Source organism: Arachis stenosperma, chromosome 6 (assembly GCF_014773155.1).
Source record: "Arachis stenosperma cultivar V10309 chromosome 6, arast.V10309.gnm1.PFL2, whole genome shotgun sequence".
In the NCBI taxonomy this organism is placed as follows: Eukaryota; Viridiplantae; Streptophyta; class Magnoliopsida; order Fabales; family Fabaceae; genus Arachis; species Arachis stenosperma.
The window spans coordinates 33,045,273-33,072,460 of record NC_080382.1 but is presented as its reverse complement, the minus strand read 5'-3'; positions in this window follow the sequence as shown (position 1 = coordinate 33,072,460).

Below are 27,188 nucleotides of genomic sequence, written 5' to 3'. Positions count from 1 at the left end.
TTATAAAGAGACCCCAAACAATTTATTTTTATATAGAGTACCCCTTTTTTGTTCTATAAGCATAATTGGTCCGAATGGACTTCATAAAAATTAGCCAAATATGTCTTTGTTGGGTAGTTAATAAAAGAGTCATAATGAATTGATGGATAAAAAAAATGAAATCATTAGTCCAAAAAAAATTCCATTTTCAAAAAATATAAAAATTTAAGAAAATTGAATGTGATATACAAGATAATGGAATGTGGGAAAGTGTATGTACATGTCTTAACATAAGGCATTGTGTTAGCCATCCCTAGAAGTCATTGTTGCAACCCTAACCTTAGCTTCATGTCTTGAAGTCTTGAAGAGAAGTGTTGTGGAAACTAGAAACATAATACATTTCAAAGGTACATTGAAAATGATTGCCCACTTTTTAAATTGTTTGTCGAAATTAGGGGATGTGGAAACAAGGCGGTTGGGGTTAGGGTCTGAAGAAAGGACGAATTATTGGTAGCCATCGAACTAGTGCATTCCTAAGTAGAAGAATGTGGTGGCGATGATCTTCAATGCAAGGGAACTTCTCACCAGATCCAAGCTCATTTTGGATCTACCAATGTTGGATATGTCTCAAAATTCCTTTTTTTATTTTCTTTGCAGCTCTTGGAAGATTATTAATTTATTATACTACCACACTTGTAGCTTTGTGATTGTGGTAGAGCTTATTACAATAGAAGAAGAAGAAGAAGAAGAAGAAGAAGAAGAAGAAAAAGAAGAAGAAGAAAAAGAAGAAGAGGAGGAGGAGGAGGAGGAGGAGGAAAAGGAGGAGGAGGAGGAGGAGGAAGAGGAAGAAGAAGAAGAAGAAGAAGAAGAAGAGTGACTACGTATTTTTGTTTGTGCCACAAACATTGATAATGACATGAACCATGGAGGTTTGTAACATCATCAAAGTAAAACTATTGCCCATTTCTTTTTTTTTGCTTGTATTTTCACTCACCCCTATTATTAATTTATACAAACGTACACCTAATATTTCGATTATTTTCAATGTAGATTTATCCACAATGAAGCTTACAAATTTGATACAAATTGTATTTGAGTATTGATTGCTCCCCGCAAGCTCCATTAATTGTTGTGATGGTAAGATAATTATATTTTAGTAAAAATTACTAATGAAGTGAAGCAAATAACATGATATTCAATTTCAATGCCATTTTGTCTGTGTTTGCTAGTGCATGGTGGGTGAAGTGCAATACACCATTATTTCTTGAATGCATAAATCATCATTCATGATTCATAGATTTTTAAAGCAACATGGGCTTGGATCCATTCACTGTTACATTTTCTCATGAGAATTAAAAACATGATGTGCACAAAATTAAACAAGGGTAAATTTCTTAAAAAAAATTGTATGATGTATATCATTTAAGTCTGAGAAAGATTTAGGAGATTTGACGTAGATTTAGTTTGTTTCTTTGTTCTTTGTAGGGCCAAGCAGGAGAGGAAGCCTCCTTTAACCATAATGATGTCTCTTTTGAGGGTGAAGCACTGCCAACTTATTTATCTGACCATGAAAATGAGTTTTATGATGATGGAAATTACTTTTGTGGTGCTGAAAAACCTATAAGCGATGAAGGCATGGACGTGGATTTTGAAGCCGACGATTTCTTTGATGATAACTTTAACAAAACTGGGATGGTAGGTCAATTGATGGTACTGCTGACCTTGGTAGTCTTAACTTAAAGTCACTAACGGTGGATGAGATTAAGCTGCTACATTTCCCAGATTTTAATGTCTCCTTCTCTTTTTACAATTTTTATGCCAAAATGAATGGGTTTGCTGCAAAGAGGAGGAAGCTGAGTCACAATGTTAACGACGATGTCACACAACAATCATTTATCTACTTTAGACAGGGATTTAGAGAGATGAAATCCTATGACGAGAGCCATCAATGTAAACCTGAGTCAAAACTGGAGACTAGATGTGGATGCCAAGCTCAGATGCGTGTTCATGTCCATATAAATACTGGGAGATGGATCATAACATATTTTGAAGAAGTTCATAACCACGAGATGCTTGCTGATGAATTGACCTTCATGCTTCCGGGACATAGGAAGATAGATGCTGGTGCAATCGACCAAATGAACATGATGTTGAAAGTTGGGATAAAGACTCCTCAAATTTATGCATTCTTTGTCAACACAACAGGGGGCTTTCATAATGTTTCATTTTTAAAGAGAGACATGTATAACCAAATAGACAAGCAACGAAGGCTCTTAGGCGGGGATGCCATGGCTTGCTTAAAGTTCTTGCAATCAACGGCTAAAGACGATTCCAGAATGTTTGCTCGATACATGGCTAACAAAGAGGGTCGTTTGGTACATCTTTTCTAGTTTGAAAAATGAGGTCAATTGGTTATTATATTTTTGGAGATATGTTGGCGTTTGATGCGACATATCAGAAAAATAAGTACATGTGTGTCCTCTTATTGTGTTTTCTAGTGTAAATCATCATAACCAAACCATTGTGTTTGCCGCTGCTTTTGCCTCAAATGAGAATGAGGATAATTATACCTAGTTACTACAATAATTCTTGGAGTGTATGAATGGAAAAGCTCCTCAATGTGTTATCATGGATGGTCACAGAGCCATGAAGAAGGCCATTGAATCAGTGTTTCCTGCTACCTACCACTGGCTCTGTGCATAACACCTAATTAGGAATGCAACATCCAACCTTAGGGACCCAACCTTCACATCCGAGTTTAAAAGATGCATGCTTTTAGATTATGAAAGATCAAAGTTCCAAGACTGGTTGGAGATGATGGTTTCAAAACTTGGCCTCGAGGATAATCAATGGGTGTGTGACCTTTATGCCAGGAAGAAAATGTGGGCAACAACATACATTTATGGGCATTTTTTTGGAGGTTTCAGGGCGACATCTAGATGTAAGAGGCTACATTCAGTGCTTGGAAAATTTGTTCATTCGCACAAGAATTTGAGACACTTTATTGAGCAATTTTTTCATTGTATATCACAAATGAGGTTGAGGGAATGCCAAACTGACCTAGAATCTATGGTAGGCGATTTGGTTCTACAAAGTCTACCCTATACACTAGAGAGATCAGCTGCAAATATACTCATAAGAGAAATTCTTTCTCTTTAGACCGATGTTGACAAAAGCATGTAATTTAAAGGTGTGATCATGCACACTCACACCAACACGTGAGATTTACACCCTTTCATGGTCGAGAAATTCATGGAAGGAGTGACAGGTATCTTACTACCCTAGTTCTTCTATTTTTAAGTGCTCTTTCATGAAGATGGAATCTCTTGGTATATCTTGTAATCATGTTGTTACAGTACTTGTACATTTAGACTTTACCGAAATTCCAAACAGCCTCTTCTTGGCAAGGTGGTCAAAGAATGCTAGGTCAATAGTGAGGGCATTCATGGAAAAGGAATCCTTTTGATTCCATGGTGACTTGTCAAAATTGAATGTTGAAAATGATCCTTGTAGGGAGATGTGTGTCCTTCCTTGTAAGAAAGTTGAAGAATTTGTATATGTCACTGGCAAGATCAGGAATGAAATCATTTGTCTAAAACAATTAGGAGAGTCACCTGAGTGGGCCAGAATTCATAACGTAGAGTCCACCACTATTGAAGAATGTATGAGTGATCCACAGATGGTCCTTTGTACTAGGCGCCATAGAAAGGGGTTGTTGAACCATCCCTCACTAAGAGGCTTTAAACAGTGTGGAATTTGCGGAGGTGGACCATAATCGCCTATCATGCAACTTACTGGCTCATGGCGCTGACCATGCTATTGAAGAAGACTCTAATGCTGATTGTTATAACCAGGATCTTGAGATGGGAGCCAACTTCATCCCTGAAAACTAATTCATATGGGTGAAAGTGGTGCTTGTTATGTGTTGTTTTTCTTTTTTTTTTCTTGGTTACACCTGATGGTTTCTAGTGTGACCATATATTCATCTACTGAATTGGTTTTCATACTTTTAACATTTTTCTATACTTGATTATGTGTGAATGTGTCCTACTATTTTTGACCTTTTGATATGATGGTGTGGAGACTGAATGGCAAGTGGTTTGCGTTAGTAAACTAATTCTAAATTTATGCTGATTTTATCCTTAGTCAGCCTTCTTAGGCTTCGACTATTTGAATGCCCTGCATCTTTATGTTTATTTTCATTTGCTAGATAGACTTCTTTACTTTAGATTCTTGTGAAGTTTGGGAATGAAATAGGAGCTACTGTTATACTGAATAAAATTGTATATGTTGAACTCATTTAGATTAATGTGATCCTAAACTAGTGTCTTACTCTTTTAATGTTAATGGATACAATCAGTGTAGATGTGGTGTTTAGAGTTATTTAATTTTCTTAATGTTAAGGGTTTAGGATATGTAAGCCATTTTTCAGTTGTGAAATAAGAAGGAAATATTTCCTTTCTCGAATATTATAATTATTAGCATTGGTATCTGATATAAAGCAGAAACACGAAGTTTTAAGATAGATACTTTTATTATTTGGTAACTGTTCATGCCCTGGGTCGAGTTGTATGACCCGGGCTGATTGGAGACAAGTTGACCGACCTCTTCAGGTCAGAATTACCCGACCTCTTCTCAAAGAGCTCGGCAAAATTAACAGAGAAACCCAACAGAGGCCCAAACGAAGGAACACAGCCCAATCTAAAGGCGGCCAAAGTCCAGAAAGATAAAGGCGGTTCCTATTTCATGGATTACCTGAAACTGTAGGTCAATCTCGGATGAGATCTGCTATTGAGGTCGGAGCTGTTGCATCCGACTTGTTAGATCTGGTAGCTGGAGCTGTCACGTCTGACTTGTTGGATCTGGTGGCCGGAGCTGTCGTGTCTGACTTGTTGGATCTGGTGGTTTTGCTGATCCTTTGTCACCAGAGGGTGGGGATACCTGCAAGGGATTCCGATACTTAAGTTAGTGATGAACGAAAATTTTATACGCTTTTTGGGGGTATTTTCATATAATTTTTAGTAGAATTTAGCCACTTTTTAGTATATTTTTATTAGTTTTTATGCAAAAATCATATTTCTGAACTTTACTATAAGTTTGTGTGTTTTTCTGTGATTTTAGGTATTTTCTGGCTGAAATTGAGGGACCTAAGCAAAAATCTGATTCAGAGGCTGAAAAATGACTGCTGATGCTGTTGGATTCTGACCTCCCTGCACTCGAAGTGAATTTTCTGGAGTTATAGAACTTCAAATGGCGCGCTCTCAATTGCGTTGGAAAGTAGACATTCCGAGCTTTCCAGAAACATATGATAGTCCATACTTTGAGTGAGTTTCGATGACGTAAAATGGCGTCAAAATGCCAGCTCTCTGCCATTTTCTGGCGTCAAAACGCCAAAACTGGCATAAAAGTTGGAGTTAAACGCCCAAACTGGCACCAAAGCTGGCGTTTAACTCCAGAAATAGTCTATGCACGTGAAAGCTCCAATGCTCAGCCCAAACACACACCAAGTGGGCCTCAGAGGTAGATTTCTGCACTACCTATCTTAGTTTACTCATTTTCTGTAAATCTAGGTTACTAGTTGAGTATAAAAACTACCTTTAGAGATTTATTTTGTACCTCATGAAATTTTCATGTTTTACATTGTATCTCTACGGCATGAGTCTCTAAACTCCATAGTTGGGGGTGAGGAGCTCTGTTGTGTCTCGATGGATTAATGCAATTACCACTGTTTTCTATTTAATCACGCTTGTTTCCATTCTAAGATATTCATTTGCACTTAAACATGATGAATGTGATGATCCGTGACACTCATCACCATTCTCAACTTATGAACGCGTGCCTGACAACCACCTTCGTTCTATCTTAGATTGAATGTGTATCTCTTGGGTTCATGGTTCACAACTTTGAATACCTCTCCTAACAACAGAGTGTTCGAATTCGTGCATCCAGAGTCTTTGTGGTATAAGCTAGGATTATTGGTAGCCATTCCTGGGATCCGGAAAGTCTAAACCTTGTCTGTGGTATTCTGAGTAGGATCTGGGAAGGGATGACTGTGACGAGCTTCAAACTTGCGAGTGTTGGGCATAGTGACAGACGCAAAAGGATCACTGGATTCTATTACAACATGATCGAGAACCGACAGATGATTAGCCGTGCGGTGACAGCGCACATAGACCATTTTCACTGAGAGGATGGGAAGTAGCCATTGACAACGGTGACACCCTACACACAGCTTGCCATGGAAGGAGCCTTGCGTGCGTAAAGAAGAATATAGTAGGAAAGCAGAGATTCAGATGACAGAGCATCTCCAAAACTCCAACCTATTCTCCATTATTGAACCACAAGTACCTTTTATTTCATGCTCTTTTATTATATTGCAAACAAAAACCTTTTCCATTATCAATCTTCTGACTAAGAGTTACAAGGTAACCATAGCTTGCTTCAAGCCGACAATCTCCGTGGGATCGACCCTTACTCACGTAAGGTATTACTTGGACGACCCAGTGCATTTGCTGGTTAGTTGTGCGGAATTGCAAGTGTGATTGCAATTTCGTGCACCAAGTTTTTGGTGCCGTTGCCGGGGATTGTTCGAGTTTGGAGAACTGATGGTCCATCTTGTTACTTAGATTAGGAAAAATTTTGTCTTTTGGGTTAGAGTCTTTTAATTTTTTTTTCAAAATTTTTTCGAAAAAATTTATTATTATTTTTTTTAGATTTTTCTGTTTGAGTCTAGTTGCATGTTTTAAGTTTTGTGTTTTCTTGTTAGTTTTTATTTAAATTCCAAAAATTTATTTTTAATTTTCTAAAAATTTTAAGTTTGGTGTTCTTTTTATGTTCTTGAGTCTTTCTTGTGTTTTGATCTTAAAATTTTTAAGTTTGGTGTTCCTTGGTGTTCTTCTCAAATTTTCGAAAATTTTGCATTAATTTAGTCATCAATTTTAAAAATCAAATCTTTTTAAATTATTTTTTTCAATCATATCTTCTTTTTTCAAAACCTCTTAACCATTTTCTCTTTCTCCATTTGTTTCGAAAATCTTCATAAAAATTTTTTCAAATCTTTTTTTACTTTATTTTTTTAGTTTCCAATTTTTTTATTATTATTATTTCGAATATATATATATATATAATAATAATAATAATAATAATAATAATAATAATAATAATAATAATAATAATAATAATAATAATAATAATAATAATAATAATAATAAATATAATAAAATAAATCCACATCATCTCCCTTTCTCCATCATGGAACTAAGTGGAAATGAACAGTCCAGAAGGACTCTGGGGTCATATGCTAACTCCGCTACTACTTCATATGGGAGTAGTATTTGTATACCCTCCATTGGAGTCAGTAGTTTTGAGTTGAATCCTCACCTCGTTATCATGGTGCAGCAAAATTGCCAGTATTTCGATCTTCCATAGGAAGAACCTACTGAGTTTCTGGCACAGTTCTTACAGATTGCTGACACAGTACATGATAAGAAAGTAGACCAGGATGTCTACAGATTATTACTGTTTTCATTTTCTATAAAAGACCAAGCTAAGAGGTGGTTAAATAACCAACCTAAGGCCAGCATAAGGACATGGAAACAGCTATCAGAAAAATTTCTAAATCAATATTTCCCTCCTAAGAGGATGACACAGCTAAGGCTTGACATTTAATGCTTTAAGCAAGAGGATAATGAATCCCTTTACAACACTTGGGAGAGGAACTGAGAGATGCTGTGGAAATCCCCTTCTGAAATATTTTCAGAATGGTTGGAGTTAGACATCTTCTACTATGGGCTTACAGAAAAAACTCAGATATCTCTAGACCACTCAGCGGGTGGATCTATACACATGAGAAAGACAATTGAAGAGGCTCAAGAGCTTATAGATACTGTTGCTAGAAATCAGCATCTGTACTTGAGCAGTGAGTCCTCCATGAAGGAAGAGGCTAAAGCAGTATCTACTGACCTTAGTCCTCCAGAAAAAGTTGCTGAACTCAACTAGCAATTACTTACTCTTACAAAACAGTTAGCATAATTTAAAGAAATGTTACAAGATACTCGGGATGCTAATAAGAATATGGAAGCACAACTTGACCAGACAAGACAATATTTATCTAAACAAATAATAGAAGAATGTCAAGCTGTTCAATTAAGGAGTGGAAAAACGTTAAATACATCAACTCAAAGCAGCAGAAAGCCAAGGAAAGAACAGCTAACAGAGGATGAACAGAATACTACCCAAAATCCCTCTGAGGACAGTAAGAGCCCAAAGAATAATGATTTTGGCGTCCAAACGCCAGAAAAGGGTGACAAACTGGTGTTAAATGCCTAGTGGACGCCCAGTTCTAGCGTTCAAACGCCAGAAAAAGGTGAAAAGTTGGCATCAAACGCCAATTCCATGTTTAATTCTGGCGTTCAAATGCCAGAGCAGGGTAGGAATCTAGCGTTAAACGCCAATCCAGCGCCCAATCCTGGCGTTCAAACGCCAGTAAGGGATCAGACACTCACAAGTGCTGATAATAACTCCCTCAAGAAGGCATCTCAGCCTGCTTCTGTAGGAAATAAACCTGTAGCAACCAAGGTTGAAGAATATAAAGCCAAAATACCTTATCCTCAAAAACTCCACCAAACGGAATAGGATAAGCAATTTTTTCGCTTTGCAGACTATCTCAGGACTCTTGAAATAAATATTCCGTTTGCAGAAGCACTTGAGCAAATACCCTCTTATGCTAAGTTCATGAAAGAAATCTTAAGCCATAAGAATGATTGGAGAGAAACTGAAAAAGTTTTTCTCACTGAGGAATGCAGTGCAGCCATTCTAAAAAGCTTACGAGAGAAGCTTAAGGATCCCGGAAGCTTTATGATACCATGCACATTAGAAGGAATTTGCACCAAGACAGCTCTATGTGATCTTGGGGCAAGTATCAACCTAATCCCTGCATCCACTATCAGAAAGCTTGGTTTGACCGAAGAGATCAAACCAACTCGGATCTGTCTTCAACTTGCTGATGGCTCCATTAAATACCCATCAGGCATAATCGAGGACATGATTGTCAAGGTTGGTCCATTTGCCTTTTCCCACTGACTTTGCAGTGCTAGAAATGGAGGAGCACAAGAGTGCAACTCTCATTCTAGGAATACCTTTCCTAGCAACTGGACGCACCCTCATTGATGTCCAAAAGGGGGAAGTGACCCTGAGAGTCAATGAGGATGAGTTTAAGTTGAATGTTGTCAAAGCTATGCAGTATCCAGACACACCAAAAGACTGCATGAGAGTGGATCTTATTGACTCTCTGGTAGAAGAAGTCAATATGACTGAGAAGGGAGGCATGACAGTAGTTCATAATGAAAAAAATGAACTGGTTCCCACAAGAACAGTCACAGGGTGGCACATGTGTATTGACTATAGAAGACTCAATACAGCCACCAGAAAGGATCATTTTCCTTTACCATTCATAGACTAGATGCTAGAAAGACTAGCAGGTCATAATTATTACTACTTTTTGGATGGCTATTCAGGCTACAACCAAATCGCAGTAGACCCCCAAGATCAAGAGAAAACAGCATTCACATGCCCATCTGGAGTATTTGCCTACAGAAGGATGCCATTTGGGCTGTGTAATGCACCTGCAACCTTTCAGAGATGCATGCTCTCTATTTTCTCTTATATGATGGAGAAATTTCTGGAAGTCTTCATGGATGACTTCTTAGTATATGGAGACCCATTCAGCTCCTGTCTTGATCACCTGACACTTGTTCTAAAAAGGTGCCAAGAGACTAACCTGGTTTTGAACTGGGAAAAATGTCACTATATGGTGACTGAAGGGATCGTCCTTGGGCACAAGATCTCGAACAGAGGAATAGAGGTGGATCAAGCTAAGGTAGAGGTAATTGAAAAATTACCACCACCAGCCAATGTTAAGGCAATCTGAAGCTTTCTGGGGCATGCAGGATTCTATAGGAGGTTTATAAAGGATTTTTCAAAAATCGCAAAACCTCTAAGTAATTTGCTAGCTGCTGACACGCCATTTATATTTGACACAAAGTGTCTGCAGGCGTTTGAGACACTGAAAGCCAAGCTGGTTACAGCACCGGTCATTTCTGCACCAAATTGGACATTACCATTCGAACTGATGTATGATGCCAGTGACCATGCCATTGGTGCAGTATTGGGACAAAGGCATGACAAAATTTTGCATGTCATTTACTATGCCAACCGTGTCCTAAATGATGCACAGAAGAATTACACAACCACAGAGAAGTGTGCCACACTGAGAAGATCCCACCACCTCGCCCAATCAAAAGCAAAAAAAGAGGAGGAAATTGGATAGAATACTGTGAATACCATCGAATCTATGGACATCCTACCAACGAGTGCTTCGACTTAAAAAATGTCATAGAGAAATTGGTAAGAGAGGGACGACTAGATCGATACTTAGCCAACAAATCGGATGAGCCCAGAAAGAGAAGAAGGGACGAAGAGGTCAGACAAATCGAACGACCACCTCGCACCCCAGAAAGGCATGTTCATATGATAAACGGAGGATTCGTAGGAGGCGGGGTCTCAAAATCATCTCGCAAAAGGCACCTTAAAGAAGTATATCACGTTGGAGAAGTAGAAAAATCATCCGACCTCCCTACTATTACTTTTACACAAGAAGATGCAGCAGACATTATCCTAGGACATGACGATCCCATGGTCATTACTATTATATTGGCCAACGCTAATCTCCACCGCACACTGGTGGACCAAGGAAGTTCGGCAGACATCTTGTTTAAATCTGCCTTTGACAAACTCGACCTACAAGAAAAAGAGCTCAGAGCATATCCGAATAGCTTGTTTGGACTAGGAGACACTCTAATCCAACCACTTGGATATATCTCGCTACACACAACCTTTGGAAAGGGAATCCAATCAAGAACACTCAACATAGACTACATCGTGGTCGACGTGAGCTCAGCCTATAACGCCCAGATAGGTCGGACAACACTGAATCAGCTCGCCGCAGTCGTTTTGACTCCATATCTATGCATGAAGTTTTCAACCCCAGAAGGGATAGCTACAATAAAAGGAGACCAGAAAATAGCACGATGCTGTTACAACAAAAGTATGAACCTCAGAGGCAAAGGAGAAGAAATTCACACCATCGAGCTCGGTGGAGTTCGAGGTAGGGAAGAACTTCATCCGCAACCTGAAGGTGAGATTGAAGAAGTTCAAATTGGAGACACCCCAGACAAAACAACAAATATTGGGGCAACCCCAAAGAAAGATGTAAAGGAGCCCCTGATACAGTTCTTAAGGGATAATGTCGACCTCTTCGCATGGAAGGCCGCAGACATGCTGGGCATAGACCCCAAGATAATGTGCCATAAACTGTTAGTATACCCAGGATCTCGACCAGTACAGTAGAAGCGTAGGAAGCTCAGACCGGAAAGATTCCAAGCTGTGGAAGAATAGGTACAAGCTCTACTAGAGGCAAGATTCATAAGAGATGTCAAGTACCCCCTATGGCTAGCCAACATTGTCTTGGTGAAAAAATCAAATGGAAAATGGCGGATGTGCACTGATTACACCGACCTCAATAAAGCCTGCCCAAAGGATCCCTATCCACTCCCAAGCATAGACACTCTAGTGTACACCTCCTCTGGATACAAGTACCTCTCTTTCAAGGATGCTTATTCGGGATATAATCAAATCCCAATGTATCCACCTGATCAAGAAAAGACCTCATTCCTAACCCCAAAAGCAAACTACTGTTACGTGGTCATGCCATTCGGACTCAAAAACATAGGAGCCATCTACCAAAGATTAATGAACAAGGTCTTCGCAGACCATATCGGAAAACTCATGGAGGTATATGTGGACGACATGTCGGTAAAAACACAAAGTGAGGAGTCATTACTGTCCGACCTCACACAAGTGTTCGATACCGTAAGAAAGCACGACATGCGACTTAATCCTGCAAGGTGCACCTTTGCAGTAGAAGCTGGCAAAGTCCTTGGTTTCATGTTAACACAATGAGGAATTGAGGCGAATTTGGATAAATGTCGGGCTATACTCGACATGAAAAGTCCGACTTGCGTCAAAGAAGTACAACAGCTCAACGGAAGACTGGCAGCCTTGTCCAGGTTTCTAGCTGGATCGGCTATTAGATCTCTTCCCTTTTACGCCATACTAAGGAAGGAAAAAAGGTTTGAATGGATACCAGAGTGCGAGCAGGCTTTCCAGGATTTCAAAAGGTTCCTGGGAAAACCACCTATTCTAACTTAACCACGGGAAGGAGAACCACTTGTATTGTACCTTACAGTAGGAAATCGGGCAATAGCCTCAGCACTAGTCAGAGAGGACGAAAGTGGATAATAACCCATTTACTTCATCAGCAAAGCCCTGCAAGGGGCCGAACTAAACTATCAAAAGATAGAAAAGTTCACCTACGCTCTCATACTAACATCTCGATGACTTCGCCCATATTTTCAAGCTCACACCATCAAGGTCCGGACCAACCAGCCCATAAAAGGCATTCTACAGAAGACGGACTTAGCTGGAAGAATTCTGCAGTGGGCAATCGAGCTATCCGAGTTTGATCTTCAATATGAAACTAGGACGGTGATCAAGTCTCAGTATTTGGCCGATTTCATTGCGGAGTACACTGACACCCCGGAAACTCCTACAAAATGGAATCTCTACATAGACGGCTCCTCAAACAAAATCGGGAGTGGCGCATGTGTGATAATAGAAAGCGATCAGGGAACTCAAATCGAACTCTCCTTAAAATTAGAATTCCCTACTTCAAACAATCAGGCTAAATACAAGGCATTACTAGCCGGTTTAAGGCTGGCTAAAGAGGTAGGATTCAGAAGCTTATCATCTTCAGCGATTCACAAGTAGTCACTTCGCAAATAGCGGGGAGCTATCAAGCTAAGGATCCTACCATGAAAAAGTACTTGGACAAAACCAAGGAACAGCTCGAACAACTCGGGGAATATGAGGTACACCATATATCTTGAGAACAGAATGCCCGAGCTAACGCACTCTCAAAGTTAGCCAGCACCAAACCAGGGGGCAATAATAGGAGCCTCATTCAGGAAATATTGTAGAGCCCATCCATTTCGGAGGAAGAAAAGATCCTAGCCATATCAGATTAGGATCAAGGATGGATGACCTCCATAATCAACTACCTCAAATCCGAGATACTCCCTAAAGACCAAAAGTAGGCAAAGAGGCTAAAATGGTAGGCACAATACTACACCATCATAAACAACATCTTATACAGGAGAGGGATTTTAACACCCCTGTTAAGATGTGTGCCGACCTCCAACACAAAGGAGGTTTTGGAAGAAGTACACAGTAGCATGTGTGGCAATCACCTCGGAGCACAAGCTCTCTCCAAAAAAGTACTACGAGTCGGGTTCTTTTGGCCAACCTTGCAAAAAGAAGCAATCGAGTTCGTTAAGACATGCCCACCATGCCAAAAACATGCCAACTTCCACATCGTCCCACCAGAGGAACTCATCAGCATAACATCACCTTGGCCATTCACAAGATGGGGACTCGACCTCCTAGGACCCTTTCCCCAAGGATCCGGACAAGTCAAGTTCCTTATTGTAGAGGTAGATTACTTTACAAAATGGATTGAGGTGGAGCCCCTAGCTAACGCCACTGCTCAAAGAAGTTGAAAATTTTTATATAGAAACATTATTACAAGGTTTGGGGTCCCCCATACCATCACCACAAACAATGGCACGCAATTCACAGATGTGGGTTTTAGGAAATTGGTAGCTGACTTGAAAATAAAGCACCAATTCACATCCGTAGAACACCCCCAAGCTAATGGACAAGCAAAAGCTGCCAACAAAGTCATACTAGCCGGGCTAAAATGAAGACTACAGGATGCAAAAGGAGCATGGGCTGAAGAGCTCCCACGAGTGTTTTGGGCATATCAGACAACTCTACACTCCACAACGACGGAATCACCCTTTCGATTGGCTTATGGAATGGAGGCAATGATCCCGGTAAAAATCGAAGAAGGATCCCCCAAGATGATCCACTAAAACGAAGAGGCCAACTCCTAAAATAAAAAAGAAGAGCTCGACCTACTTCCAGAAATCCGAGAGAGAGCTCGGGTCAGGGAGGAAGCCTTAAAACGTCGATTGGCCTCAAGATACAATCAGAAAGTAGTTCGGCGAAGTTTCGCCAACAACGATCTCATCGTAATCCAAAATGACATCGGAACAGGTCAGCCAGGAGAAGGAAACCTAGCGGCTAACTGGAAATGACCCTACCGAGTTACAGAGTTACTAGGAAAAGGCTACTACAGGGTGTCTGAACTCGAGGGACGAAAGCTACCAAGGTCATGGCATTCCTACAACCTAAGAAGGTATTATAGTTAGGAGGTAATAAAAAGATCTTAGGACAAGATGCACTCTTTTTCATGAAAAGGTTTTTTAACGAGGTATCAAGCCAAGATCTGCAAAATTACCTGACTTAGAAGGGTAAGCACTCACATGTATACATTTTTTGCCTACATGTCTATTTTTTTATTTAAATAAAACTTTATAGATTCTCTACAAAGCCTCTCTACCAAGACGCATTAATTTGAACGCAAAAAATCATCGTCTGATTACAAAGCTACAGGTCGGCAAGGTGAAAACAAATTCACCACCCGACCACGATGAAAATCGAATTCATCGTCCGAATTTTGACAAAGGTCGGTCAAGTGAGAACCAAACTCACTGCCCAATTTCTACAAAATCGGCAAAGATGAAAAAGCGGTAAGATCAGATTAATGCATGAAGTTATAAAAAGTGATCCATAAAAAAAGGCCTGACGAGGTCTGATAAAAAATGGATCGCTAAAAAAATAACTTAGGACAGACCGACATGAAGAAGTCGGATCAGACTTATCAAAGCGACAAAAGTTATGAAAAAGTAATCCATAGAAAAGAGGCCTGGCCAACCCTAAAAATGGATTACTAAAAATAACTTGGAACGGACCGACGTAAAGAAGTCGGCCCAAGCCGATTAAAAGCTACAAAGTTATAAAAAGTAATCCATAAAAAGAGGCCCAGTGAGGTCCAACTAAAAATGGATTACTGGAAATAACTTGGAAGGGACCGACGTGAAGAAGTCAGCCCAAGCCGATTAAAAGCTACAAAGTTATAAAAAGTAATCCATAAAAAGAGACCCGGTAAGGTCCAACTAAAAATGGATTACTAGAAATAACTTGGATGGGACCAACGTGAAGAAGTCGGCCCAAGCCGATTAAAAGCTACAAAGTTATAAAAAGTAATCCATAAAAAGAGACCCGGCGAGGTCCAACTAAAAATAGATTACTAGAAATAACTTGGAAGGGACCGATGTTAAGAAGTTGGCCCAAGCCGATTAAAAGCTACAAAGTTATAAAAAGTAATCCATAAAAAAGAGATCCGGCAAGGTCTAATTAAAAATGGATTGCTAAAAATAAATTTGAGAAGGTTTGACAAAAGAAGTCAACCAATAGGAAGCGTGCGTTAAAATGGACACAACTCGACCCAAAAAGCCACGACCTCACCAAAATCAATTTACAAGTATTCCATGAGAATAATAAAAAAAAGTCGAACGAAGCTAGCCTCAAAGGTAACTTCGGCCAAAGTAGCAAACAAACAAACACAAAGGAAATCAAAAAGCGGTCGGACAGCAAGACTCCTACACTCTTAAAAATTCCTGGAAGTGTTAAAAGAGCATAAACAAATCAAGAGAAGAAAAGCTACTATAAACACTCAAGAAGGCCACCCAAAAGACGACCTCAAGAGTTCAAAAAACATTTGTTTTTCTAAATAAAGTTGCTAACAATGGCAACTAAAATGTCAGAGTCTAAACAACTATAAGCTATGGAGACTAGAGTTCAAAGACCCATAGGTTGGGCCACAGAGATACAAAAAAAAAACAAAAACTACAAAGGATTCAAAGATTCTCCAATGGCAAGATCTCGAGGCGAAGGACGACGAGTCGTGAGTGGGACAACATCAACGGTCCCATCCGGCTGGTTCAGGATCTGAACATCAGGATCCGACTCGGGATGGCCGACCTCAGCTATAGGAGTTGGAGAAGTCGGGGCAACAGAAGCTTTGGCTGATGGCACAAGAAGGGGGTCAACATCGTCATCATCTTCATTTGGGGCAGGGACGATCTTACCATCCTCCACCATATTATCCAAACTAAAGAGTGTCAGGTCGAGTTCAGGAGCTAGAACTCGGACTTAAGCTCTTCAGTTCTCATAAGCAGCCATCACAGAATCTACCAGATGACCCTGGAGATCGGCAAAATTTGCAAGGGCGGATTCAAGTCTCTCCCTCAGCTCCAACACCTTGGTATAAGTATGGGTATAACTCTCTTTATACTTCTTCGCCGTCACTTCAGCCAAATTCGCAGCCGCTTAAGCATTTGTAGCGTGTGATGATTTGGATTTTTGACGGTTTAGAATTTCACTAATGAAATCTCGTTGTAAAGTATAGTTTCTAAACCAACAATAACCCTTTCATACAAAAAGTTGTTTGTCACAAGTACAAACCCCTAAATTTATAAACCGAAGTATTGGACCTCGGGTCGTTCTCCCTAGGAATTACAATAAAGTGTCTTGTTATTGGTTATGAGTTATTTTGGGGTTTTGGATAAGAAGCATGAAAAGTAAATGGCAATGAAAATAAACTAACAACTATAAAAGGCTCTTGGCAAGGTATGAAAATTAGAAGTCCTATCCTAGTTATCCTTTTCAATTGTGATGAGAATTGTTCATTGCTATCACTTAGTTAACCCTTACTAAATAAAGGAAAGTCAAGTGGATGAACTGACTTGAGCCACAAGTCCTAGCCAACTCCCTAGGAAAGACTAGCTTTAGTGCACTCCGAACCAATTAACAATCTCTCCAATTATCAATCAACAAAGGAATTAGATAACTCAAGTGTCACTAATTACTCTACCTAGGCCAAGAGGAATAAAATCTATACTATATCTAGAAGAGACATTTCAACAAACACATAAAGTGCAATAGAAGTAATCATTATTAAATGCAAGAATTAAAGGAATCTACAACTACAAAAATAAGAGATCAACAATAGAAAAGCAAAGAAGACACATTTAGTATGAATTACCTCTTATTGAATTGGAAGAATGTAGAAGGAACAATACTAGATCTACAACAAAATATAAGAACAACATAAAGGAAATTACAACAAAAGAGTAGAAGAAGATGAATGTAGCAACAAAGAATTGAGAGATAGAAGTGGAAGAAAGCAAATATTAAAACCTAGATCTAAGAACTAATCCTAATCCTAATCCTAGAGAGAAGTGAGAGCTTCTCTCTCTAAAAACTAACTTTAACTACTAAACTAAGCTAATGGTAACTAACATCAATCCCTCTTCAATTCATGGCTTAAATAGGATCAGAAATGAGTTGGATTGGGCCCACAAGGCTTGTAAATTCGCTAGCCACGAGTTTGCATGAAGTGAATCACGTGCACCAACGGCGCGTACACGTACAGTGCGCGTACGCGTCCTTATACGTATAGCAACTATGGCAAATCTTATATCGTTTCGAAGCCCCGAATGTTTGCTTTCCAACCCAACTGGAATCGCATCATTTGGACCTCTGTAGCTCAAGTTATGGTCGTTTAAGTGTGAAGAGGTCGGCTTGACAGCTTTCCGGTTCTTTCATTTCTTCATGAGTTCTCCAACTTTTCATGCTTTCTTTCTTCATTCCCTTGATCCAATCTTTGCCTCCTAAACCTTAAATCACTTAACAAACATATCAAGGCATCTAATGGAATCAAGGTGAATTAAATTTATTTATTTTAAGACCTAAAAAGCATGTTTTCACTCTTGAGCACAATTAAGGGAGAAGTTACAAAACCATGCTATTTCATTGAATAAATGTGGACAAAAGGTGATAAAATCCCTTAAATGAAGCATAAGATAAACACTACAAATGGGGTTTATCAACCTCCCCACACTTAAACCAAGCATGTCCTCATGCTAAAACCAAGAATGAAGTAAGGGTATGACATTTATTCAATGGGAACTAACTAAATGCAATCTACCTATATGCAACTATCTAAATGAATGCAATTGCTTGGTCAAAATAAATCAATTCCCAAGAAGCATATATGCACAAGGGCTAAGGACTAGCACGTCTAATCCACAATTGAATTGAGTTATTAAATATTTTTACAAACTTGCATGAAAATTATGATCATAGGTGGAGACATGTAATTGAGCATCAAACCCTCACCAGATGTGTTTGCACTCTATTCACTCAAGTGTTTAGGGTTGATTCTCTCGATTCTCTCCTAATCATGCTTTCTAAGATTTGTTCTTCTTCTAACAATCAACATATATTTCATGCATGCATACATATATCATGAGGTCTTTTCATAGGTTGTAATGGGGTTAGGGTCAAGGTAGGATGCATATTTGGTTAAGTGAGCTTGGAATTTGAATCTTTGATAAACTTAAACTTTCCACTTAACCTATATAATAACCTATACAATTAAATTCTACTCTAACTACCCATTCTACTCTTTTTTCACATACTCATGCATCCCTTTTCATTTCACAACACTTATGCATTGATCTTATTGAGCATCGCTTTGGGGCATTTTGTCCCCTTTTTATTATTTTTCTTCTTTTTTTTTTCTTTTTATATTTTTTTCTTTTCTTTTCCATATTGTTTTTCTTTTTCTTTTGTTTTTCTCATTTTTTTTTCTTTCTATATACAAGAGCATCAATGCATGAGGTTTTACATTTGATCAATACATGAGTATGTACCCAATTTCCAATATTTTCAATAATAATACAAAATACCCTTTTATTCACCCAATGTCCCAAGGTTCCCACACTTGAATGATACTCACACACACTAGCCTAAGCTAATCAAAGATCCAAATTAAGGACAATTATTATTTTTTACTTTAAGGCTTGTAATGTGCTAAAATAAGAATAAGTGGGTTAAGCGTAGGCTCAAATTGGCTAACAATGGAAGATAAAAGGTAAGGCTCTTTGGGTAAGTGAGCTAATGAAATGATGGCCTCAATCATATAAATGCATGAATACATAAAATAATGGACATAAAGAATCAAACAAATCAAAGATTAAAATCATAGGAAGAGAATAATGCACACAAGAAGGAAGAATAAGTGGTTATAAGATGTAACCACACCATTAGGCTCGAATCTCGCAAGCTTGTGTTCTTAGCTCAAAAACCATGTTCCAAAATACATTCTTTCAAGCAAATTCAACAAAAATTTTCAAATTGGTAGGGTGCCCTAAAACGGTTTCTTGGGAAAGAAATCATCACCCTAACCAAGTAGTCCTAACAAAAAAAGAAGTGGTAAAAATATGTACAAATTCTAACTAACATGCAACCTATCATGCAATGCAATAGCTAACTAACATTGGTGTTGAAAAAGAAAATTGTTACCCGTGGAGATCGGTCGAACGACCTCCCCACACTTGAAGATTGCACCGTCCTCGGTGCATGCAAAGAAGAGCAGGGTGGACGAGTTGCTACAATTGATGAGCTCCTTCAAAAGGTTGTGCGGATGACTTGTTTGTTGCCCCCTTTGAAAGCTTTTCCTTTTTCCCTCCTTGGTGGCCAACCTAAAAGGATAGAAAAGGAAAGGAATATTAGGCCTATAACAAAGATATCGAAGCAAATAGAACATAGGCAGGGGCTAATGCCAAATAAAGGTATGGTTCTCTACTACATGGTAGCTACAACATGTAGAGGGGGAAACAATAAGAGAAAATGGCATATCAAGAGGCACCAAAATAATGCAAGGAATCCTCAACAATTGAGTAGGAAGATGCAACACCATTATTAAAATGACTAAAAAAACGAAAACATGCTACAAAAACTAAATGAAAATGGGAAGAGTAGAAGTATGCGAATGTGATAAGCAAAAGAAAATGGAAGGGGAGAAAAAAAACTCTTTTTTTTTATCGACGCGTGCGCGTCATGCACGTTTACGCGTCAATGGGAATATTGGTTGAAGGACGCGTACGCGCCAGGTGCGCGCACGCGTGCGTCGAGTTAGGCGAGAGGCATAAAGTTGGCCCAAAAGTGGCACAACTCTCGGGTAGAAGTACCGGGGGTGCAGATTGTGCAATCGACGCGCGCGCGCACAGTGTGCGTGCGCATGCATTGCGAATTTAAGATCATGTGCGCGTACGCGCCAGGTGCGCGCACGCGTGCATAGACTTGGGCCTTAGGCCCAATGTTCGCACAGCGCAGGCCTAACTCTCGGGTTTTTGGCTGGGGTAGAATTTTTGCATCCACGCGTATGCGTACAGTGTGCGTCCGCGTGGGTGGTCAAAAAATGCTCAGGTGCGCGTACGCATCATGTGCGTGAACGCGTGGATGTTGTTCTGTTTTTCAAAAATTTTTGCTATGTTTTTGCACCAATCCAAGCATTCCAAACCTCCAAGCTACTACCAAATCACCCTAAAACCTTATTTAACATGTTAAAATACTAATTAAACTCAACCAACTAATCTAAACATGAAATTAAACTAGTTCTACCAATATGTACAAAAGAGAAAATGAAAGAATTTTACCATGGTGGGGTGTCTCCCACCTAGCACTTTTGTTTATTGTCCTTAAGTTAGACTTATGGGGAGCTCCTCATCAAGGTGGCTTGTGCTTGTATTCATCTTGGAACTCCCACCAATGCTTGGTTCTCCATTGTGCCCCAAGATTTCTCATGGATAGAGCCAAGTGTTGATGGAGTTCTTCACAAGCTTGGGGCTCCCAAAGTTGATGCTCTTCTTCTAATCCGGGATCCCACACTTTATTTTTACACCCGTCTTGAAGTTGATTATCATTATTAGTCCAACCGGGTGGTGAGTAAGGTGAATTCTCTATATAGCGGCCAACAATCCTTCTAGACCCATCTATTTGAGCACTACTCCAACCTTTATATCTCATGTTTGATGCATCAACCATAATGAGCCTTGATTTGCAACGCCCACCATAAAACCTTTTCCGCTTACGCTTCATCCCACAAACTTCCCTAAGTTGGCCATCCGTTTCAAGAAAACCATATTCAAGTGGGATAATAAAGCTAATAGAAATGAATTTCACCGACTCAAATGAAGGTGTGGATGGCAACCTAGGCAAAGATGCTTCCAAAGATCTTGACAAAGCATACCCAACCCTCGTTCTTCTATTTCTAGGGACTTCCACCTCTTCACAAGATCTCTTAATCTCAATCCTTTGTTTAACAATTTTATCTAAACCTTTTCCTTTACTCAAATCATAATAGGGAGGGTGAGAAAAATTTACCTCCTCAACGCTTTCAAATCCAACCGGAGAAGGTTCTTCATGCTCAAAGGATTCTTCACCACTAAGACTTGATGCTTGATCTTCATCACCAAGGGAACTCAATTTTTTCTCTATCCCATCCAAGTTTTCATATGGAATATGCCTTGGAAGGTGTGCACTTTCCTCCCTAGCATCAATTTCAATCATCTTGGAGGGGTTTTCTTCAACTCTATGTTCCCATGGAGGCTCCGCATCTCCTAAGTCTTCTACCACTTCTTCCTTGTCTTCAACAATTAAAGCTTCCTCCAATTATTCCAATACAAAGCAACTTCCCTCATTTCCCACCAGAGTTTCCAATCTCTCCTTCATGCTATGTTCTTCATTTGATTCTCCACATGTAGCCATGGGAGTTACTTGAGTGTTCAAGCATTGGGAGGCTAATTGATTTGTTACCGCATCCAAGGTGACCATGAAATTTTGCACGTCCCTTTTCATCTCTTCTTGCCCTTGAACAAGAACACCAAGGGTTTCATCCATTAGAGATTGGGGTTGGTGGAAGGATTCATCATTTTGGTGGAAGGGTTCATAGTAGGAAGGTGGTTCTTCTTGGTAGAGTTGTGGTGGTTCAATGTTTTTCACTCTTTCCACTTGTTGCACAACACACTCCATGGTTGCTTGAAATTGATCCAATGCTTCCTTGAGACGATCCCTTGACTCTTGTTCCTCTTGGATTATATGATTAGGATCATGTGGCTCTTGGATCGATGGATATAAGTATTCTTCCATGGGAGGTTGTGGTGGAAAGTAGTATTCATCTTGTGGTTGAAAATTTTCATATATTGGAGGTGGTTCACCTTGATAATAATGTGGAAGGGGTGGTTCTTGAAAATGTTGATATTGTGGTGGTTCCATATATGGCTCATATGGCTCAAAAGTTGGTTGGTGTGATGAATATGGATTGGGGTCATATGAAGGTGGTTGGTAAGAAGGGGCTTGTGAGTATGGTTGAGGGTTATATTAAGGGTATGAATCATTGGCATATGGTGGTGGTTCTTGAAAGTCACAAGGTGAGTCACCATAGCCATTGGATTGGTATGCATCATAGAATGGCTCTTCTTCATAGTGCATTGGTGGGGGTTGTTGCCATGAGGATTGATCATAAGCATATGGCTCTTCCCACCCTTGGTTATCCCATCCTTGATACACATCTTCATTATAGTTCTCATCACCTACAACATAATTGTAACTACACCCATAGCCAAAGTGAGAATTCATGATAGCAAGAGAGGGCAAAAACAAAAAATAGGACAAATAAAGAGAACAAACTAAAAACTAACAACAAAGCAAAAAGCAAACATATTCACAATATTCACATATATACAATAACCAATAACACAACACCATTGCAATTCCCCCGCAACGGCGCCATTTTGATGATTTGGATTTTGACGGTTTAGAATTTCACTAACGAAATCTCGTTGTAAAGTATAGTTTCTAAACCAACAATAACCCTTTCATACAAAAAGTTGTTTGTCACAAGTACAAACCCCTAAATTTATAAACCGAAGTATTGGACCTCGGGTCGTTCTCCCTAGGAATTACAATAAAGTGTCTTGTTATTGGTTATGAGTTATTTTGGGGTTTTGGATAAGAAGCATGAAAAGTAAATGGCAATGAAAATAAACTAACAACTATAAAAGGCTCTTGGCAAGGTATGAAAACTAGAAGTCCTATCCTAGTTATCCTTCTCAATTGTGATGAGAATTGTTCATTGCTATCACTTAGTTAACCCTTACTAAATAAAGGAAAGTCAAGTGGATGAATTGACTTGAGCCACAAGTCCTAGCCAACTCCCTAGGAAAGACTAGCTTTAGTGCACTCCGAACCAATTAGCAATCTCTCCAATTATCAATCAACAAAGGAATTAGATAACTCAAGTGTCACTAATTACTCTACCTAGGCCAAGAGGAATAAAATCTATACTATATCTAGAAGAGACATTTCAACAAACACATAAAGTGCAATAGAAGTAATCATTATTAAATGCAAGAATTAAAGGAATCTACAACTACAAAAATAAGAGATCAACAATAGAAAAGCAAAGAAGACACATTTAGTATGAATCACCTCTTATTGAATTGGAAGAATGTAGAAGGAACAATACTAGATCTACAACAAAATATAAGAACAACATAAAGGAAATTACAACAAAAGAGTAGAAGAAGATGAATGTAGCAACAAAGAATTGAGAGATAGAAGTGGAAGAAAGAAAAGATTAAAACCTAGATCTAAGAACTAATCCTAATCCTAATCCTAGAGAGAGGTGAGAGCTTCTCTCTCTAAAAACTAACTTTAACTACTAAACTAAGCTAATGGTAACTAACATCAATCCCTCTTCAATCCATGGCTTAAATAGGATAAGAAATGAGTTGGATTGGGCCCACAAGGCTTGTAAATTCGCTAGCCACGAGTTTGCATGAAGTGAATCACGTGCACCAATGGCGCGTACGCGTACAATGCGCGTACGCATCCTTATACGTATAGAAACTATGGCAAATCTTATATCGTTTCGAAGCCCCGGATGTTAGCTTTCCAACCCAACTAGAACCGCATCATTTGGACCTTTGTAGCTTAAGTTATGGTCATTTAAGTGCAAAGAGGTCGGCTTGACAGCTTTCCGGTTCTTTCATTTCTTCATGAGTTCTCCAACTTTTCATGCTTTCTTTCTTCATTCCCTTGATCCAATCTTTGCCTCCTAAACCTTAAATCACTTAACAAACATATCAAGGCATCTAATGGAATCAAGGTGAATTAAATTTATTTATTTTAAGACCTAAAAAGCATGTTTTCACTCTTGAGCACAATTAAGGGAGAAGTTACAAAACCATGCTATTTCATTGAATAAATGTGGACAAAAGGTGATAAAATCCCTTAAATGAAGCATAAGATAAACCCTACAAATGGGGTTTATCAACGTGAGATTTCTCCTTCTCCAGGTTCAGCTCTAGCTTAGCCACCCTAGCATCCAGTTCATCCTTCAACCCCTTAACCCTATTAAAATCCGACTTGGCATCCTCAAGAAAGGCTTTCGCAGCATGGATTGAGGAGCCCTGCACAGTTTGGAATAAGGCCGCTCCCATATGGGCCATCCGAATACTGTTACTAGTAATGAAATTCAAATGATGAAGGATGGATACATCATTCATTGGAAGTCGACCGTAAGGAGCAATCTGACTATCCACAAACTCTATAGCATTAAAGTCAAGGGCATCCAAGTTGAAAGGCTCCATAGTTTTTTGTTTTTTAGGGGGTGGACCAGTAGTGGGAGAAAAAGCCGTACCAGGGGTCGAACGGGGAGGGTCAGAAGAAACCACTTGAACGCGGGGAGTTGGGATAACTTTCCTCGCTCCAGAAGTATCCAAAATCGGCTTCTTCAGAAAAGCTTGAGAAGATCCCTCCCCTGCAGCCTTGGCCGAAATATTCTGAGTAGTGGTTGCCTTCTTGGCCTTGCAAAAGTGTTTCATTGAATCGGTAAACTTCACCATCTCTGAAACAAGGAAAACATCAAAATCAAGTTACAAGAAACCATGGAATAGATCGGCAAAAAAAAAAAAAACAAGTAAACAAAGAAGAATTAAAAAGAAATCGGCAACTACCCAATTCAGCTCAGAGAAGGGAAGGATCCCCCAAGAACTTCTTGGTATCAAGATGAGGAGGGTTCCCCCAATTCTCCTCTAAAACACTCATGAAGGCCTGCTCAAACTCATCTAGACTTTTCCAGGAATACCTGGTCACTACTACATCTTCTTGCCAACATAGAGGGAAAGCAGGTTCATTATTTTCATCCAAAAAGAAGGGTTGAGCTCCCTTCATAGCTCGGACTTTGAAGTAGTAGTTTTTAAAATCCCTAAAAGATTCATCGTACATAGAGAAAACTTTCTTTTCCTGGGCAGCACGGAAAGAAATCGAGGAAGCTTTCTTCTTAGCTACCCCGGGCTTCGACAAGACAAAGAGATAAAGAAAGAGAGTTTGTGAAGGTCGGACGTCCAGCTCTTGACACAACAGCTGAAAGATCTTTATAAAACCCCAGGAGTTCGGATGGAGTTGGGATGGGGCCACGTTACAGGACCACAACAAGTCAGTCTCAAAGGAAGTGAAAGGGATGGTGATATTCAGTTGGCTAAAGAAGTAATCATATGCATAGAAGAAGGGCCACTCTCCCTTTGTCAAATAAGGGAAGCTAACCTTCTCCTCAGGATCAGGCACTACCAACTCGTAATTTTTCTCCTGATCCCTATTGCCACAGATCCTATGATGCCTTCTAAGTCGTACGCAGTACTCGGAATCAACCACACTAACACACATCAGAACTAGAGAATCCAACCAATCAAACATGCCCTCCGGGACCTTAGTAGACATCTCGACAATATCTTTGTGAGAAGACATGGGCCAACTAGTCCTACAAGAGAGAAAAAGGGGTTACCAGTCGAAACAGCTCAGACAAAAATAGCAGACAACTCGGACAATAGCATGCAAAATATTAGAAGTCAGACACTGCAGTGAAAGAAAACCCCAGGACTCACACCAAGGTCCAGGAGCATCCTTTGGAGGCAATAGCAAGGTAAGAGCCTAGGAAAAGAGGGAAATTTATAGTCCGTACCCCAATATCTCTCAGCAAGAAAACAAACCTCCTTCGACAACGACACTCCACAAAGAAAGGCACAAATCGTAAAAAGACATCAAATTGGTTGGGGCATCTAAAAAGAAATCATCCATGCCGTACAAAACAGCAAAAACAGTCAATCAAACGATACAAGAAATCATCAAAGATCCAGTCTTTTCGAAAAAACGGTTCAATACCTCAAGCTACAAAAGATCAAATCCATCTCTCACAAAGGAACGATTCATACAAAATTGAAGAAACTCTCAGAGCATGCATTACAGGCACATTAGCGCAAAAAAAAAAAACCCAAACATTCCAAACGTTATTCACACAAGATCAAAACTTTATATCCAAAACAACAAAAATAGAAATGACGTGAAAAGTAAAAAAGAGAGAGAGAAGAAGGAAAACTAACCTGCAGTGGAGAGGGAACGATGACTAAACAAAAATGTAGGAGATGACTAAAGCAACGCCAAACAAGCACCCTTTTTCGAGCAAAGAGAAAAAGGGCACGAAGGTCCAGAAGAAGGAGGAAGTTGCGGTAAAAGGCAAAGAGAAGAAAAACTAATAGGGAGAGGCTCTGAAAATCGAATGAAGATACAAAGAGGAGTTTTTTGAAATTAAAAAATAAAATGTAAAGGGGGAAAGCAAAAGAAATGGCAAAGAGTGTTAAGAGCATTTAAACCTTCGCACGTTCCCAAGGGAGCGCGAAACGCGCGTCGCATTTAAAAAAGGGGAGCAGACAAAATGCTCTACAACCCTAGTAGGAGCTCTACAAAACGGATCGACAGGACAAAATGCTCGAGCTCAACTTTTCCAAAAGGGGTCAAAGTCTAGCAAAGACACCACCTCAAAAGAAAAACTGAGCTCAAGCAGGGGCACTGTTCATGCCCTGGGAAAGAGTCATTACCACAAACCGAATGATGGCTTTTTGTTTGATATTTTCCTCTTTGGTCATTGAAGCATCCAAATGGTACATAATGCGCTTTTTTAATCCAATTACCATTAAATACCAAGTCCCGTTGGCTCCCTCAAGGGGATATACGCCTGTGAATAACAAAAAATAAGTGACACTTTCAACAATGAATTAAACTAGATGATGACATTATATGCAATGTGACTCACATAATTCGAAGTTGATGGTGCCTTCATCCATGTGTCCTTATATTTCTTTAACAGTTGGTGTGTGTCCTTGCCCTCTTAAACATCGGCCTTGAAATCGATGGTCATAAAAAGAAGTTCAAAAAGTCATAAG